A 13,421-nucleotide genomic window follows, 5' to 3' on the forward strand; every position below is an offset into this window, starting at 1 on the left:
ACAGGGAGGGAGTATACAGCAGGGAGAGTTAGACAGGGGGGGAGTATACAGCAGGGAGAGTTAGACAGGAGGGGTGTATACAGCGGGGAGAGTTAGACAGGAAGGGAGTATACAGCGGGGAGAGTTAGACAGGAGGGGAGTATACAGCGGGGTGAGTTAGACAGGAGGGGAGTATACAGCGGGGAGAGTTAGACAGGAAGGGAGTATACAGCGGGGAGCGTTAGACAGGAAGGGAGTATACAGGGGGGTGAGTTAGACAGGAGGGGAGTATACAGCGGGGAGAGTTAGACAGGAAGGGAGTATACAGCGGGGAGCGTTAGACAGGAAGGGAGTATACAGGGGGGTGAGTTAGACAGGAGGGGAGTGTACCGTGGGGAATGTTAAACAGGAGGGGAGTATACAGCGGGGAGTGTTAGACACGAGCGGACTATACAGCCTGGAGCGTTAGACAGGAGGGGAGTATAAAGTTCTGTTCGCCAGGGCGTCAGTATTAGGATCTTACATCTTTTTGATATGTATACAAATGGACAGGACTTGGGGAAATCAGTGCCCAACTTAATAGTTTACAGGTGATACAACAGTCACAAGTTTATTAAACAGCAAGAAAGATAGTAACAGGTTTCAGGGCGACAGAAACAGGCAGTGAAGTGGGCAGGGCACAGGGAAGGTGTAATTTAACACAGAAACTGGCAGTGAAGTGGGCAGGGCACAGGGAAGGTGTAATTTAACACAGAAACTGGCAGTGAAGTGGGTAGGGCACAGGGAAGTTGTAATTTAACACAGAGACAGGCAGTGAAGTGGGTAGGGCACAGGGAAGGTGTAATTTAACACAGAGACAGGCAGTGAAGTGGGCAGGACACAGGGCAGGTGTAATTTAACACAGAAACAGGCAGTGAAGTGGGCAGGACACAGAGAAGGTGTAATTTAACACAGAGACAGGCAGTGAAGTGGGCAGGACACAGGGCAGGTGTAATTTAACACAGAGACAGGCAGTGAAGTGGGCAGGACACAGGGCAGGTGTAATTTAACACAGAGACAGGCAGTGAAGTGGGCAGGACACAGGGCAGGTGTAATTTAACACAGAGACAGGCAGTGAAGTGGGCAGGAGACAGGCAATGTGTAATTTAACACAGAGACAGGCAGTGAAGTGTGTAGCACACAGGGAAGGCGTAATTTAACACAGAGACAGGCAGTGAAGTGTGTAGCACACAGGGAAGGCGTAATTTAACACAGAAACAGGCAGTGAAGTGGGCAGGACACAGGGAAGGCGTAATTTAACACAGAGACAGGCAGTGAAGTGGGCAGGAGACAGGTAATGTGTAATTTAACACAGAGACAGGCAGTGAAGTGGGCAGGACACAGGGAAGGTATAATTTAACACAGAGACAGGCAGTGAAGTGGGCAGGAGACAGGGAAGGTGTAATTTAACACAGAGACAGGCAGTGCTGACTCTGGGTGTGGGGTGGGTACTTGATTCGCTCAGTTTACAATCGAGGCATCTGGTATTAGGAGGGTGGGGGTCCGGTGAAACATCTCCCCGCTGCCCCATACCCTTACCCCCTGTCCCCATAACCTTACACGGTGTCCCCATGCCCTCACCCCCTGTCCCCTTACCCTCTGTCCCCATACCCTTACCCCCTGTCCCATACCCTTACCCCCTGTCCCCTTACCCCCTGTCCCCATACCCTTACCCACTGTACCCTTAACCCTGTCCCCATACCCTTACCCACTGTCCCATACCCTTACCCCCTGTACCCTTAACCCTGTCCCCTTACCCTTACCCTCTGCCCCCTTACCCCCTGTCCCATACACTTACCCTGTCCCCATACCCTTACCCTATCACCATACCCTTACCCTCTGCCCCCTTACCCCCTGTCCCCTTACCCTTACCCCCTGTCCGATACCCTTACCCCCTGTACCATACCTTTACCCCCTGTCCCATACCCTTACCCCCTGTACCATACCCTTACCCCCTGTCCCATACCCTTACCTCCTGTCCCATACCCTTACCCTGTCCCATACCCTTACCCCCTGTCCCATACCCTTACCCCCTGTGCTATACCTTTACCCCCTGTACCATACCGTTACCTCCTGTCCCATACCCTTACCCCCTGTCCCCTTACCCTTACCCCCTGTCCCCATACCCTTACCCCCTGTCCCCATACCCTTACCTCCTGTCCCATACCCTTACCCCCTGTCCCCTTACCCTTACCCCCTGTCCCATACCCTTACCCCCTGTCCCCTTACCCTTACCCGCTGTCCCCATACCCTTACCCCCTGTCCCCATACCCTTAGCCCCTGTCCCCTTACCCTTACCCCCTGTCCCCATACCCTTACCCCCTGTCCCCTTACCCTTACCCCATGTCCCCATACCCTTACCCCCTGTCCCCATACCCTTACCCCCTGTCCCCTTACCCTTACCCCCTATCCCCTTACCCTTACCCCCTGTCCCCTTACCCTTACCCCCTGTCCCCATACCCTTACCCCCTGTCCCCTTACCCTTACCCCCAGTCCCCTTACCCTTACCCCCTGTCCCCATACCCTTACCCCCTGTCCCCTTACCCTTAAACCCAGTCCCCATACCCTTACCCCCTGTCCCCTTACCCTTACCCCCTGTCCCCTTACCCTTACCCCCGGTCCCCATACCCTTACCCCCTGTCCCCATACCCTTACCCCCTGTCCCCTTACCCTTACCCCCTGTCCCCATACACTTACCCCCTGTCCCCTTACCCTTACCCCCTGTCCCCTTACCCTTACCCCCTGTCCCCTTACCCTTACCCCCTTTCCCCTTACACTTACCCACTGTCCCCTTACCCTTACCCCCTGTCCCCTTACCCTTACCCCCTGTCCCCATACCCTTACCCCCTGTCCCCTTACCCTTACCCCCTGTCCCCATACCCTTACCTCCTGTCCCATACCCTTACCCCCTGTGATATACCCTTACCTCCTGTCCCCTTACCCTTACCCTCTGTCCCCTTACCCTTACCCCCTGTCCCCATACACTTACCCCCTGTCCCCTTACCCTTACCCCCGTCCCCTTACCCTTACCCCCTGTCCCATACCCTTACCCCCTGTCCCCATACCCTTACCCACTGTCCCCATACCCTTACCCCCTGTCCCCATACCCTTACCCCCTGTCCCCTTACCCTTACCCCCTGTCCCCATACCCTTGCCCCCTGTCCCCTTACCCTTATCCCCTGTCCCCATACCCTTACCCCCTGTCCCCATACCCTTACCCCCTGTCCCCTTACCCTTACCCCCTGTCTTCACACCCTTACCCCCTGTCCCCATACCCTTACCCCCTGTCCCCTTACCCTTACCCCCTGTCCCCATACCCTTACCCCCTGTCCCCATACCCTTACCCCCTGTCCCCTTACCCTTACCCCCTGTCCCCTTACCCTTACCCCCTGTCCCCATACCCTTACCCCCTGTCCCATACCCTTACCCCCTGTCCCCATACACTTACCCCCTGTCCCATACCCTTACCCCCTGTCCCCATACCCTTACCCCCTGTCCCCATACACTTACCCCCTGTCCCCTTACCCTTACACCCTGTCCCCATACCCTTACCCCCTGTCCCCATACCCTTACCCCCTGTCCCCTTACCCTTACCCCCTGTCCCCATACCCTTACCCCCTGTCCCATACCCTTACCCCCTGTCACATACCCTTACCCCCTGTCCCCTTACCCTTACCCCCTGTCCCCTTACCCTTACCCACTGTCCCCTTACCCTTACCCTTACCCCCTGCCCCCATACCCTTACCCCCTGCCCCATACCCTTACCCCCTGTCCCCTTACCCTTACCCCCTGTCACATACCCTTATCCCCTGTCCCCAAACCCTTACCCCCTGTCCCCATACCCTTACCCCCAGTCCCCTTACCCTTACCCCCTGTACCCTTACCCTTACCCCCTGTCCCCATACCCTTACCCCCTGTCCCCATACCCTTACCCCCTGTCCCCTTACCCTTACCCCCTGTCACCTTACCCTTACCCCCTGTCCCCTTACCCTTACCCCCTGCCCCCTTACCCTTACGGCCTGTCCCCATACCCTTACCCCCTGTCCCCTTACCCTTACCCCCTGTCCCCATACACTTACCCCCTGTCCCCATACCCTTACCCCCTGTCCCCTTACCCTTACCCCCTGTCCCCATACACTTACCCCTTGTCCCCATACACTTACCCCCAGTCCCCATACCCTTACCGCCTGTCCCCATACCCTTACCCCCTGTCCCCTTACCCTTACCCACTGTCCATATACCCTTACCCCCTGTCCCCATACCCTTACCCCCTGCCCCCTTAGCCTTACCCCCTGTCCCCTTACCCTTACCCCCTGTCCCCATACCCTTACCCCCTGTCACATACCCTTACCCCCTGTCCCCTTACCCTTACCCCCTGTCCCCATACCCTTACCCCCTGTCCCCATACACTTACCCCCTGTCCCCATACCCTTACCCCCTGTCACATACCCTTACAACCTGTCCCCTTACCCTTACCCCCTGTCCCCTTACCCTTACCCCCTGTCCCCATACCCTTACCCCCTGTCCCCTTACCCTTAACCCCTGTCCCCATACCCTTACCCCCTGTCCCCTTACCCTTTCCCCTTACCCTTACCCCCTGTCCCCATACCCTTACCCCCTGTCCCCTTACCCTTACCCCCTGCCCCCTGTCCCCTTACCCTTACCCCCTGCCCCCATACCCTTACCCACTGCCCCATACCCTTACCCCCTGTCCCCTTACCCTTACCCCCTGTCCCCATACACTTACCCCCTGTCCCCATACCCTTACACCCTGTCCCCTTACCCTTAACCCCTGTACCCATACCCTTACCCCCTGTCCCCATACCATTACACCCTGTCCCCTTACCCTTAACCCCTGTACCCATACCCTTACCCCCTGTCCCCATACCCTTACCCCCTGTCCCCATACACTTACCCCCTGTCCCCATACACTTACCCCTATCCCCATACCCTTACCCCCTGTCCCCTTACCCTTACCCCCTGTCCCATACCATTACCCCCTGTCCCCTTACCATTACCCCCTGTCCCCATACCCTTACCCCCTGTCCCCTTACCCTTACCCCCTGCCCCCATACCCTTACCCCCGGTCCCCTTACCCTTACCCCCTGTCCCCATACCCTTACCCCCCTGTCCCCATACCCTTACCCCCTGTCCCCTTACCCTTACCCCCTGTCCCATACCCTTACCCCCTGTCCCCTTACCCTTACCCCCTGTCCCCATACCCTTACCCCCTGTCCCCTTACCCTTAACCCCTGTCCCCATACCCTTACCCCCGGTTCCCTTACCCTTACCCCCAGTCCCCATACCCTTACCCCCTGTCCCCATACCCTTACCCCCTGTCCCCATACCCTTACCCCCTGTCCCCTTACCTTTACCCCCAGTCACCATACCCTTACCCCCAGTCTCCATACCCTTACCCCCTGTCCCCTTACCCTTACCCCCTGTCCACATACCCTTACCCCCCGTCCCCATACCCTTACCCGCTGTCCCCATACCCTTACCCCCTGTCCCCTTACCCTTACCCCCTGTCCCCATACCCTTACCCCCTGTCCCCTTACCCTTACCCCCTGTCCCCATACACTTACCCCCTGTCCCCTTACCCTTACCCCCTGTCCCCATACCCTTACCCCCTGTCTCCTTACCCTTACCCCATGTCCCCATACCCTTACACCCTGCCCCCTTACCCTTACCCCCTGTCCCCATACCCTTACCCCCTGTCCCCATACACTTACCCCCTGTCCCCTTACCCTTACCCCCTGTCCCCTTACCCTTACCCCCTGCCCCCTTACCATTACCCCCTGTCCCAATACTCTTACCCCCTGTCCCCATACCCTTAACCCCCGGTCCCCTTACCCTTACCCCCTGTCCCATACCCTTAGCCCCTGTCCCCATACCCTTACCCCCTGTCCCCATACCCTTACCCCCTGTCCCCATACCCTTACCCCCTGTCCCCTTACCCTTACCCCCTGTCCCCATACACTTACCCCCTGTCCCCATACCCTTACCCCCTGTCCCCTTACCCTTACCCCCTGTCCCCATACCCTTACACCCTGTCCCCATACACTTACCCCCTGTCCCCTTACCCTTACCCCCTGTCCCCATACCTTACCCCCTGTCCCCATACACTTACCGCCTGTCCCCTTACCCTTACCCCCGTCCCCTTACCCTTACCCCCTGTCCCCATACCCTTACCCCCTGTCCCCTTACCCTTACCCCCTGTCCCCATACCCTTAACACCTGTCCCCTTACCCTTACCCCCTGTCCCCATACCCGTACCCCTTGTCCCCTTACCCTTACCCCCTGTCCCCTTACCCTTACCCTTACCCCATACCCTTACCCTCTGCCCCCTTACCCCCTGTCCCCTTACCCTTACCCCCTGTCCCCATACCCTTACCCTTACCCCATACCCTTACCCTCTGCCCCCTTACCCCCTGTCCCCTTACCCTTACCCCCTGTCCCCTTACCCTTACCCCCTGTCCCCATACCCTTACCCTTACCCCATACCCTTACCCTCTGCCCCCTTACCCCCTGTCCCCTTACCCTTACCCCCTGTCCCCATACCCTTACCCCCTGTCCCCTTACCCTTACCCCCTGTCCCCATACCCTTACCCCCTGTCCCCATACCCTTACCCCCCTGTCCCCTTACCCTTACCCCCTGTCCCCTTACCCTTACTCCCTGTTCCCATACCCTTACCCTCTGTCCCATACCCTTACCCCCTGTCCCCTTACCCTTACACCCTGTCCCCATACCCTTACCCCCTGTCCCCATACCCTTACCCCCTGTCCCCATACACTTACCCCTGTCCCCATACCCTTACCCCATGTCCCCTTACCCTTACCCCCTGTCCCATACCATTACCCCCTGTCCCCTTACCATTACCCCCTGTCCCCATACCCTTAACCCCTGTCCCCTTACCCTTACCCCCTGTCCCCATACCCATACCCCCGGTCCCCTTACCCTTACCCCCTGTCCCCATACCCTTACCCCCTGTCCCCATACCCTTACCCCCTGTCCCCTTACCCTTACCCACTGTCCCATACCATTACCCCCTGTCCCCTTATCATTACCCCCTGTCCCCATACCCTTACCCCCTGTCCCCTTCCCCTTACCCCCTGTCCCCATACCCTTACCCCCGGTCCCCTTACCCTTACCCCCTGTCCCCATACCCATACCCCCTGTCCCCATACCCTTACCCCCTGTCCCCATAAACCTTACCCCCTGTCCCATACCATTACCCCCTGTCCCCTTACCCTTACCCCCTGGCCCATACCCTTACACCCTGTCCCCATACCCTTACCCCCTGTCCCCATACACTTACCCCCTGTCCCCTTACCCTTAACCCCTGTCCCCATACCCTTACCCCCGGTCCCCATACCCTTACCCCCTGTCACATACCCTTACCCCCTGTCCCCATACCCTTACCCCCTGTCCCCATACCCTTACCACCTGTCCCCTTACCCTTACCCCCTGTCCCCATACCCTTACCCCCGTCCCCTTACCCTTACCCCCTGTCCCCTTACCCTTACCCCCTGTCCCCTTACCCTTACCCCCTGTCCCCATACCCTTACCCCCTGTCCCCATACGATTACCCCCTGTCCCCTTACCCTTACGCCCTGTCCCCATACCCTTACCCCCTGTCCCCTTACCCTTACCCCCTGTCCCCATACCCTTACACCCTGTCCCCATACACTTACCCCCTGTCCCCTTACCCTTACCCCCTGTCCCCATACCCTTACCCCCTGTCCCCATACCCTTACCGCCTGTCCCCTTACCCTTACCCCCGTCCCCTTACCCTTACCCCCTGTCCCCTTACCCTTACCCCCTGTCCCCATACCCTTACCCCCTGTCCCCTTACCATTACCCCCTGTCCCCTTACCCTTACCCCCTGTCCCCTTACCATTACCCCCTGTCCCCATACCCTTACACCCTGTCCCCATACCCTTACCCCCTGCCCCCTTACCCTTACCCCCTGTCCCCATACCCTTACCACCTGTCCCCATACCCTTACCCCCTGTACCCATAACTTAACCACCTGTCCGCATACCCTTACCCCCTGTCCCCTTACCCTTACCCTCTGTCCCCATAACCTTACCCCCTGCCCCAAACACTTACCCCCTGTCCCTTTACCCTTACCCACTGTCGCCATACCCTTACCCCCTGTCCCGTTACCCTTACCCCCAGGCCCCATACCCTTACCCCCAGTCACCATACCCTTACCCCCAGTCCCCATACCCTTACCCCCTGTCCCCTTACCCTTACCACTTGTCCACATACCCTTACCCCCGTCCCCATACCCTTACCCGCTGTCCCCATACCCTTACCCCCTGTCCCCTTACCCTTACCCCCTGTCCCCATACCCTTACCCCCTGTCCCCTTACCCTTACCCCCTGTCCCCATACACTTACCCCCTGTCCCCTTACCCTTACCCCCAGTCCCCATACCCTTACCCCCTGTCTCCTTACCCTTACCCCATGTCCCCATACCCTTACACCCTGCCCCCTTACCCTTACCCCCTGTCCCCATACCCTTACCCCATGTCCCCATACACTTACCCCCTGTCCCCTTACCCTTACCCCCTGTCCCCTTACCCTTACCCCCTGTCCCCTTACCCTTACCCCCTGTCCCAATACCCTTACCCCCTGTCCCCATACCCATAACCCCCGGTCCCCTTACCCTTACCCCCTGTCCCGTACCCTTACACCCTGTCCCCATACCCTTACCCCCTGTCCCCATACCCTTACCCCCTGTACCCATACCCTTACCCCCTGTCCCCTTACCCTTACCCCCTGTCCCCATACCCTTACCCCCTGTCCCCATACCCTTACCCCCTGTCCCCTTACCCTTACCCCCTGTCCCCATACCCTTACACCCTGTCCCCATACACTTACCCCCTGTCCCCTTACCCTTACCCCCTGTCCCCATACCCTTACCACCTGTCCCCATACCCTTACCGCCTGTCCCCTTACCCTTACCCCCGTCCCCTTACCCTTACCCCCTGTCCCCATACCCTTACCCCCTGTCCCCTTACCCTTACCCCCTGTCCCCATACCCTTAACACCTGTCCCCTTACCCTTACCCCCTGTCCCCATACCCGTACCCCTTGTCCCCTTACCCTTACCCCCTGTCCCCTTACCCTTACCCTTACCCCATACCCTTACCCTCTGCCCCCTTACCCCCTGTCCCCTTACCCTTACCCCCTGTCCCCATACCCTTACCCTTACCCCATACCCTTACCCTCTGCCCCCTTACCCCCTGTCCCCTTACCCTTACCCCCTGTCCCCTTACCCTTACCCCCTGTCCCCATACCCTTACCCTTACCCCATACCCTTACCCTCTGCCCCCTTACCCCCTGTCCCCTTACCCTTACCCCCTGTCCCCATACCCTTACCCCCTGTCCCCTTACCCTTACCCCCTGTCCCCTTACCCTTACCCCCTGTCCCCTTACCCTTACTCCCTGTTCCCATACCCATACCCTCTGTCCCATACCCTTACCCCCTGTCCACTTACCCTTACACCCTGTCCCCATACCCTTACCCCCTGTCCCCATACCCTTACCCCCTGTCCCCATACCCTTACCCCCTGTCCCCATACACTTACCCCTGTCCCCATACCCTTACCCCATGTCCCCTTACCCTTACCCCCTGTCCCATACCATTACCCCCTGTCCCCTTACCATTACCCCCTGTCCCCATACCCTTAACCCCTGTCCCCTTACCCTTACCCCCTGTCCCATACCCATACCCCCGGTCCCCTTACCCTTACCCCCTGTCCCCATACCCTTACCCCCTGTCCCCATACCCTTACCCCCTGTCCCCTTACCCTTACCCTCTGTCCCATACCATTACCCCCTGTCCCCTTACCATTACCCCCTGTCCCCATACCCTTACCCCCTGTCCCCTTACCCTTACCCCCTGTCCCCATACCCTTACCCCCGGTCCCCTTACCCTTACCCCCTGTCCCCATACCCATACCCCCTGTCCCCATACCCTTACCCCCTGTCCCCATAAACCTTACCCCCTGTCCCATACCATTACCCCCTGTCCCCTTACACTTACCCCCTGTCCCCATACCCTTACACCCTGTCCCCATACCCTTACCCCCTGTCCCCATACACTTACCCCCTGTCCCCTTACCCTTAACCCCTGTCCCCATACCCTTACCCCCGGTCCCCATACCCTTACCCCCTGTCACATACCCTTACCCCCTGTCCCCATACCCTTACCCCCTGTCCCCATACCCTTACCCCCTGTCCCCTTACCCTTACCCCCTGTCCCCATACCCTTACCCCCTGTCCCCTTACCCTTACCCCCTGTCCCCTTACCCTTACCCCCTGTCCCCATACCCTTACCCCCTGTCCCCATACCCTTACCCCCTGTCCCCATACCATTACCCCCTGTCCCCTTACCCTTACCCCCTGTCCCCATACCCTTACCCCCTGTCCCCTTACCCTTACCCCCTGTCCCCATACCCTTACACCCTGTCCCCATACACTTACCCCCTGTCCCCTTACCCTTACCCCCTGTCCCCATACCCTTACCCCCTGTCCCCATACCCTTACCGCCTGTCCCCTTACCCTTACCCCCGTCCCCTTACCCTTACCCCCTGTCCCCATACCCTTACCCCCTGTCCCCTTACCCTTACGCCCTGTCCCCATACCCTTAACACCTGTCCCCTTACCCATACCCCCTGTCCCCATACCCTTACCCCCTGTCCCCTTACCCTTACCCTTACCCCATACCCTTACCCTCTGCCCCCTTACACCCTGCCCCCTTACCCTTACCCCCTGTCCCCATACCCTTACCCCCTGTCCCCATACATTACCCCCTGTCCCCTTACCCTTACCCCCTGTCCCCTTACCCTTACCCCCTGTCCCTTACGCTTACCCCCTGTCCCAATACCCTTACCCCCTGTCCCCATACCCTTAACCCCCGGTCCCCTTACCCTTACCCCCTGTCCCATACCCTTACCCCCTGTCCCCATACCCTTACCCCCTGTCCCCATACCCTTACCCCCTGTCCCCTTACCCTTACCCCCTGTCCCCATACCCTTACCCCCTGTCCCCATACCCTTACCCCCTGTCCCCTTACCCTTACCCCCTGTCCCCATACCCTTACACCCTGTCCCCATACCCTTACCGCCTGTCCCCTTACCCTTACCCCCGTCCCCTTACCCTTACCCCCTGTCCCCATACCCTTACCCCCTGTCCCCTTACCCTTACCCCCTGTCAACATACCCTTAACACCTGTCCCCTTACCCTTACCCCCTGTCCCCATACCCGTACCCCCTGTCCCCATACCCTTACCCCCCTGTCCCCTTACCCTTACCCTTACCCCATACCCTTACCCTCTGCCCCCTTACCCCCTGTCCCCTTACCCTTACCCCCTGGCCCCATACCGTTACCCTTACCCCATACCCTTACCCTCTGCCCCCTTACCCCCTGTCCCCTTACCCTTACCCCCTGTCCCCTTATCCTTACCCCTTGTCCCCTTACCCTTACCCCCTGTCCCCATACCCTTACCCTTACCCCATACCCTTACCCTCTGCCCCCTTACCCCCTGTCCCCTTACCCTTACCCCCTGTCCCCATACCCTTACCTCCTGTCCCCTTACCCTTACCCCCTGTCCCCATACCCTTACCCCCTGTCCACATACCCTTACCCCCCTGTCCCCTTACCCTTACCCCCTGTCCCCTTACCCTTACTCCCTGTTCCCATACCCTTACCCTCTGTCCCATACCCTTACCCGCTGTCCCCTTACCCTTACACCCTGTCCCCATACCCTTACCCCCTGTCCCCATACCCTTACCCCCTGTCCCCATACCCTTACCCCCTGTCCCCATACACTTACCCCTGTCCCCATACCCTTACCCCCTGTCCCCTTACCCTTACCCCCTGTCCCATACCATTACCCCCTGTCCCCTTACCATTACCCCCTGTCCCCATACCCTTAACCCCTGTCCCCTTACCCTTACCCCCTGTCCCCATACCCTTACCCCCGGTCCCCTTACCCTTACCCCCTGTCCCCATACCTTTACCCCCTGTCCCCATACCCTTACCCCCTGTCCCCTTACCCTTACCCTCTGTCCCATGCCATTAAACCCTGTCCCCTTACCATTACCCCCTGTCCCCATACCCTTACCCCCTGTCCCCTTACCCTTACCCCCTGTCCCCATACCCTTACCCCCGGTCCCCTTACCCTTACCCCCTGTCCCCATACCCTTACCCCCTGACCCCATACCCTTACCCCCTGTCCGCATAAACCTTACCCCCTGTCCCATACCATTACCCCCTGTCCCCATACCCTTACCCCCTGTCCCCATACCCTTACCCCTGTCCCCATACACTTACCCCCTGTCCCCTTACCCTTAACCCCTGTCCCCATACCCTTACCCCCGGTCCCCATACCCTTACCCCCTGTCACATACACTTACCCCCTGTCCCCATACCCTTACCCCCCTGTCCCCATACCCTTACCCCCTGTCCCCTTACCCTTACCCCCCTGTCCCCACACCCTTACCCCCTGTCCCCATACCCATACCCCCAGTCCCCATACCCATAACCCCAGTCCCCATAAACCTTACCCCCTGTCCCATACCATTACCCCCTGTCCCCTTACCCTTACCCCCTGTCCCCATACCCTTACACCCTGTCCCCATACCCTTACCCCCTGTCCCCATACACTTACCCCCTTTCCCCTTACCCTTAACCCCTGTCCCCATACCCTTACCCCCGGTCCCCATACCCTTACCCCCTGTCACATACCCTTACCCCCTGTCCCCTTACCCTTACCCTTACCCCATACCCTTACCCTCTGCCCCCTTACCCCCTGTCCCCTTACCCTTACCCCCTGTCCCCATACCGTTACCCTTACCCCATACCCTTACCCTCTGCCCCCTTACCCCCTGTCCCCTTACCCTTACCCCCTGTCCCCTTATCCTTACCCCTTGTCCCCTTACCCTTACCCCCTGTCCCCATACCCTTACCCTTACCCCATACCCTTACCCTCTGCCCCTTACCCCTGTCCCCTTACCCTTACCCCCTGTCCCCATACCCTTACCTCCTGTCCCCTTACCCTTACCCCCTGTCCCCATACCCTTACCCCCTGTCCACATACCCTTACCCCCTGTCCCCTTACCCTTACCCCCTGTCCCCTTACCCTTACTCCCTGTTCCCATACCCTTACCCTCTGTCCCATACCCTTACCCGCTGTCCCCTTACCCTTACACCCTGTCCCCATACCCTTACCCCCTGTCCCCATACCCTTACCCCCTGTCCCCATACCCTTACCCCCTGTCCCCATACACTTACCCCTGTCCCCATACCCTTACCCCCTGTCCCCTTACCCTTACCCCCTGTCCCATACCATTACCCCCTGTCCCCTTACCATTACCCCCTGTCCCCATA

Source organism: Carcharodon carcharias, chromosome 19 (assembly GCF_017639515.1).
Source record: "Carcharodon carcharias isolate sCarCar2 chromosome 19, sCarCar2.pri, whole genome shotgun sequence".
In the NCBI taxonomy this organism is placed as follows: domain Eukaryota; kingdom Metazoa; phylum Chordata; class Chondrichthyes; order Lamniformes; family Lamnidae; genus Carcharodon; species Carcharodon carcharias.